General features: G+C 34.0%; 1 long non-coding RNA gene across 1 annotated transcript; it reads left to right on the forward strand.

Annotated features, from left to right (window-relative positions):
- The first annotated feature begins 1,865 nt into the window (after positions 1–1,865).
- Positions 1,866–5,647, forward strand: LOC125190759 (uncharacterized). Its single transcript, XR_007170955.2, has 3 exons — positions 1,866–2,362; positions 2,453–2,499; positions 3,919–5,647. It is a non-coding gene; the product is annotated as an uncharacterized LOC125190759 (long non-coding RNA).
- Positions 5,648–6,275: the final 628 nt, after the last annotated feature.

The raw sequence follows: 6,275 nt of genomic DNA on the forward strand, positions 1-6,275 counted from the left end.
GGAGGATGCTAAATTGGAGCTGGCAACGTTTGTGGCAGAAGGCTAAAGGATTGTTCAATCCTTGTTAATTAGGGATTTGGGAACAGAAAATGAGGTAGACGACGAGTATAACTTTTTTCCAACTAGTGTTATCACCCGTGCTATGCACGGATCATAAGATTTTCAAATAATAGATATAAATTCTAAGTTAAGTAGATTAAAATATAAGAAAAGAATAAAGACAATATAATTATGTTTATATATGTGCTAATTAAACTAAGTAATAAAATAAGTATTCATAAAATTATATGCAATTTAAAATATTATAAGCAATAATAAAAAGAGAAATGTACTTCTCTCAACCCACTCTTTTGAAACATTTCATATTCAGCAAAACGATTTTATACAATTTAAATTTTTGATATGAGTGAAATAAAATAAAATAAAACAATTGACAAAGAGGAGGTGTGCGACTAAGGATTAAAAAATTTAGAATCGTATTATAAAGTACTTCCTCTGTCCGTGAATAAGAATCCCGTTTTTCTATTTTAGTTTGTCCGCGAATAGGAGTCCCGGTTCACTTTTACCATAAATGATAATAGGGTCTCACCTTCCACTAACTCATTCCTCTCACATTTCATTTAAAACTAATATATACAAGTGGGACTCCTATTCCACTAACTTTTTTCCACCCACTTTTCTTAACATTTTTTAAAATCCATGCCGCTCATAAATAGGACTCCTAATGGCTGACGGTGGGAGTGATTAAATTCATATGTTAAAAGTAAAATCCGTTGATGAACCAATTAAAATCCTTCTTCAACTTTAAAAATCAGAAATGTAGTGCAATTATGTGGATGTTAAACGAAAAAAAAAGTACTCTATCTGTCTCACTATAAGTGAAGCGTTTTTTTTTTTTTTTTCTGCCGTTGTTTTACCCAGTCCAGCCGGATGAGGTGGATTGGTCGTTGGTCGGCCTGTTGGAAGGGCCCACATTAGAATTAGAGGGGCCTACTTTATATAAAAATAGCGAAAATAATGATAAATAGTTAGAGTGAAGAGAAAGTAACGTAAGTAAGAGAATAATTTAGGTATGACTCTCTTCTATATTATTCTCTCTTTCACATCCATTTTAACTATTTATTATTATTTTTGCAAAACAACGGCCGAAGTCCAAAAGGAAACGTCTCACTTATAAAAGGACAGTGAGAGTAGTAAATAATGGTAACATCTTATTAAACATATAAAAATATAAAACTAAATAAATTGGAAATTAATTAATATAGAAAAGACAAAAGAATGTGTAAATTAACTATGGGAATATCAATGGATCCACCAATATCAACTACTAAAAGTAAATTAACTATAATAAAATTACACATCAATAATTATTTACAAATTTTAGATAATTAAAGAGAATTAACGCATTTACAAAACAATTACTCCCCCCGTCCCGCTTAAGATGACACATTTTCCTTTTTAGTTTGTCCCAACTAAGATGGCACATTTCCTCTTTTGGAAATTTTCTCTCTCCAATTAATACACTCAACCACTTTTTCCCACTCTTATTAAAATATTCATCTTTCATTATCTCTCTACTTTAATACTTACACCCACCTTTTCTCTCTCCAATTAAACACTTTAACCAATAACTCCTAAAATCCCGTGCTGGCTAAGCAATGTGTTATCTTAGCCGGGACGGAGAGAGTACTACATAAAAGCACAATTTCATTACAAAAATCCAATTTACAAAAGCCAAAATTTTTGAAATTAAGACATAAATTGACAGAGGGGCTGATTTTATTATTAAATTTAATGCACAATCCAATTCAATTATAAAGAAAAGTCCAAAAAAAATAAAATGTCAATCCCAATCTCAGATTACAATCAGCCAAAAATAAAAGCCAAACGATTTTTAAACAAAAGCACCACTTTACCTTACGCTGATTGAAATTATTAAGCATAATTAATCATACTTAGTTCTAAAACGTTATTAACTCAAAAAAATATACTTTTGTGAAACCATTTCCGCCGCCAACACAAACCCTAGTTCTATCCTTCTCCACGCCGCGATAACTCCAAATCGGTCGTTCTCAGGTGGTGGATGGCGGAAAGAAACCCACATCTCTACAAATCGCCGACGCCTCAACCTCCACGCCGGTCAGTGACGGCGATGAAACCCTAATTCCTTTACCTTCTACCCGTCTTCACCGTTGAAAACGGAGAAATAGAGGAGTTTGGCGGTGCGTACAACTCCATTATCGAAATCTGTGGCTTCTAAACAGTGAGGCAGAGGGGTTGATTTCATCGAAACCCTATGAAAATCGCTGACTTTGAAACATACCAAATCGGCAACAAAATTCCTCTACCAAATCAAAATAAGGTAAAAACTGTTCAATCAAGAATTATAAGTTTTGGTTTTTAATTGCAAGTTCAAATATTGAACTAAATTCGCTTTTAAAATGTTTGTTAGGTACAGATCTAAAATAATTCTAACACCTGCGTCAAATACAGAATCAGGTACATCTTCGACCCATTTTTTAACATCAATGGATCCACCAATATTAACTACTCCAAAAAAAAGTTTATTATTGGAAGAATAAAAGTAAATTAACTATAATAAAATTACAAATCAATAATTATTTACAAATTTTAGATATTAGAGAGAAATTAACACATTTACAATCTGTCAATCTACAAAAGCCAAAATTTTCGAAATTAAAACATAAATTGAAAAAGGGGCCTATTTTTTTCCATTAAATTTAACTCACAATCCAATTCAATTATAAAGAAAAGTCCAAAAAAATAAAATGTCAAGCTAATCTTAGATACATTACAACCAGCCCAAATAAAAGCCCAAATGATTTTTAAACAAAAGCTCCACTTAACATTACACTGATTTCAGTTATTAAGAATAATTAATCAAACTTAGTTCTAAAACATTATTAACTCAACGTTAACAGTGGAATCACCACTACTATCATTGTCATCTTTACAAACTAAAATCTTCAGATTTCCATGACTCGTACCTCTAGATATAGCAACATATAGTTGTCCATGACTAAAGACTGGTTTTCGTAAAATTAATCCAACATGTGAAAGATTGATCTTGACTTTTATTAATCGTCATTGCATATGACACAGACAAGTGAAATTGCCGTTGTTGAAATCTGATTGGCAACCTTAGATCAGAAGGTATCAAAAACATTCGAGGAATAAACACTTTGTTACCAATATTATGACCACCCAAAACTTTTGCTTCCAAAATATAGTCATCTAATCTTGTAATTATCAATTGAGTGTCATTGCAAAATCCATTACTCTCACTCAAATTACACGAATATGTTGCTCAACTACATCTCCAACTATAACTATGGGACTCTCAATTGATCCATCCACATTAGCTACACAAACTAAAATTAAATATTATTAGAATAGAAAAAAGTTAAAAATAATTACAAATAAAATAGGGATAAATTCAAAAAATTACAAAGAAATTATATTAGACAAAATTACAATAGCAAAAGATATGATTTTTCAGATATAACAATAATGGGCCAAAAATAAACTGAAAATCTTGGCCTAATTCATACTCCAATATTACTACAGGCCTGAAAATGTTTTTTCTCAATTAAAATGGTCCAACAGAAAATAAATATAAGCCCAAAACTAATACTTAGAATTGGCCTCATACACAAAGTAAGCCCAAGAAAATAAATTATTTTTCTAAAACTGTTCAATGAAAATGGCCCAAGAAAATATTAAAGTAAGCCCAGTACCTAATAAATTCGAATTGGCCTCATAAAATGATTTCAAATTAATATGACTAACTTATGATTAAACTATTTAACTTATAGTCTGATAATTATTAAATCATTAGGAATAATTAACACTAATATAGACCATATAAATTGACTTTTTCTCTCATTTCATCCACAGTCACCAACACCAAACCCTAACTCTTCCCACATCGACGAACACAAACGGCGACACCATGACCCCATCACACTCCCACACGCCGACGACGAAATCCGCGACGCGGTGTGTTAGGGACCTAAATCCCTAACGATCTGATAAAATCGGACAATAACAAGATAAAGATAAAGATAAAGATAATCCGACGCCCGTGAGGGTCGGCGGAGATAAGGATATGTGTGGCTGTGCGCGGGTTCCAACCCGTCGGGCAACGGCTACAGATCAGATATACGTTTCGGCTGTGCGCGAAGACCTTCCGTCGGGCAGCAGGTAGCGTAAGAACTATGGATTCAAAGCATTTCGCCAGGCATTTGGCCAAAATAATATATTCATTGATTCATTGTTTGGATGATCTCCATTATGAAAATAGTCCTACATATTTATAATATGGGGAGATACAAAAAGATATCCTATCATCTCCTAAAATAAATGCATCAAATCTAATCTAATCTTAACCAATATATTATAAAGATACTAAGTAATAATAATGAGAAATAAAGAATATAGGTCTCGTATCAACTCCCCCACGGTTGAAATCCACCTTGTCCTCAAGGTGGAAACCACAACACCTTGAAGCAGCAAAGAGAGTTGAAAGCACACATTTTGGTGATGTATCTCCTCCTGGATTAAACACATAAGTCTGCCCTTCTTTTTTCAATATTTTTTGGCTGATTGCACTCTTCTTCGTAACCAATTATGTAGTCTTGACTCCAACGTCACCCTCAAATAACCTTCTTTTTTCTTCCATATCCACTTCAAGGTCGTGCTTTTGTATCCCAAATGCAGGCTTGTGCTCCTCAACAAGGCATTGAATCTCCATTTTCTCGTTTGTGCTCTTCTGCTCAGGAAGCACACTTAAATCTTTTTTCTTCGTCTCTGAACTAGCTCGAAGAGCTTTAGCTTTAGTCTCTTTCTCGATCAGCTTGGGAAAATTTTTATTGACCTCTTCTTCTCTTTTGGCAGTAGAGTCACTCACTTTCTCTTGTTGATTCCACACACTATTAAGTTCTGTCAACTTATCCTCCCTCTTTTCTTCACCATTATGCAAATGCGTTTCCCACTCCTCTTTCCTTGAGCTTGATACACCAGCCAGTGGATGATGAGTAGAGGCCAAGAATGGAGCTGACACGGGCAGCGATTGCAACGGCTGACAAGCTCTCGGTGCAGCGTAGAGTGGCTGCTCAATAGTCGGCGTTGTATCTGGCTGCTTTTGCGGACGATCTGATCGCAGCGGCGGTGACAGTGCAGCAGCAGCGAGCGGTGGCGCTGCTGAGCGGCTGAGACTTGGTGCTTGCCGGCAGGAGGGTTGTCGCGTCTGTTGATGTCGTGTCCGGTCAGGAGTCGTAAGTGTTCGGTCCGGCTGCCAAGGGTGATGTCCTGGTTCAATGTTTGAAATAAACACATATCCTACGCTCTTCTCAATGCCACGTGAAGAGTTCATGGCTAGGGCTGGATAAATTTACCGAAAAAACGGTATATCGATCGTATCGTATTAAAAAATATCGAAATATATCGAATTTTCGGTATACCGAAACTTTCGGTACGATACAATACCGTATCGAAAGTTTTCGGTTTGATAACGATATGAATTTTCTTATACCGCGATATACCGTTTTATATCGAATATACGGTATATATCGATATTATCGGTATACCGAATATATCGAAAATCAATACGTATCGAGTTATCGATACATATCGTTTATACCATTTATAATAATAATAATAATAATAATAATAATAATAATAATAATAATAATAATATAATTTATTTTTTTAAGATTAAAAGTTTAAATCATAAATATATCCATATAACTTAATTATATATTTTTTTATTATGAAGATGTGGACAATGTTTATTTTATTATGTTAAAATTATATTAATTTTGGTTTTATTTTTCAGTTTTGAAATTATAATTTTTGGTATAAAGGTATTCGAAATGGTATAAAATTTCAGTATATCGTACGAAATATCAATATACCGTTCAGAACGGTATACCGAAGTTCGATACGATATACCGAAATTTTGAAACGGTAACGGTATAGTTTTTTTCCATACCGAAATTCCGGTATACCGAAATTCGGTATACCGAAACTTTCGAAACAATAACGATATGAAATTCTTTCATATCGATATTTTCGGTATGATAACGAAACAAAATTTTTGATACGGTATATCGTATCGACCCAGCCCTATTCATGGCATGAGTCATAAAACAAGTTTCTTCATGAATATGTTGTCTCATATACCCAACATCAACATTCTCATCATAGTCTTGGTTGCGTCTAGGTGAACCGGCGTCCGGCGGGTCCCAGCAGGA

Source organism: Salvia hispanica, chromosome 5, assembly GCF_029641045.1.
Source record: "Salvia hispanica isolate PSC_SH4W2 chromosome 5, Shi_PSC_v1, whole genome shotgun sequence".
NCBI lineage: Eukaryota > Viridiplantae > Streptophyta > Magnoliopsida > Lamiales > Lamiaceae > Salvia > Salvia hispanica.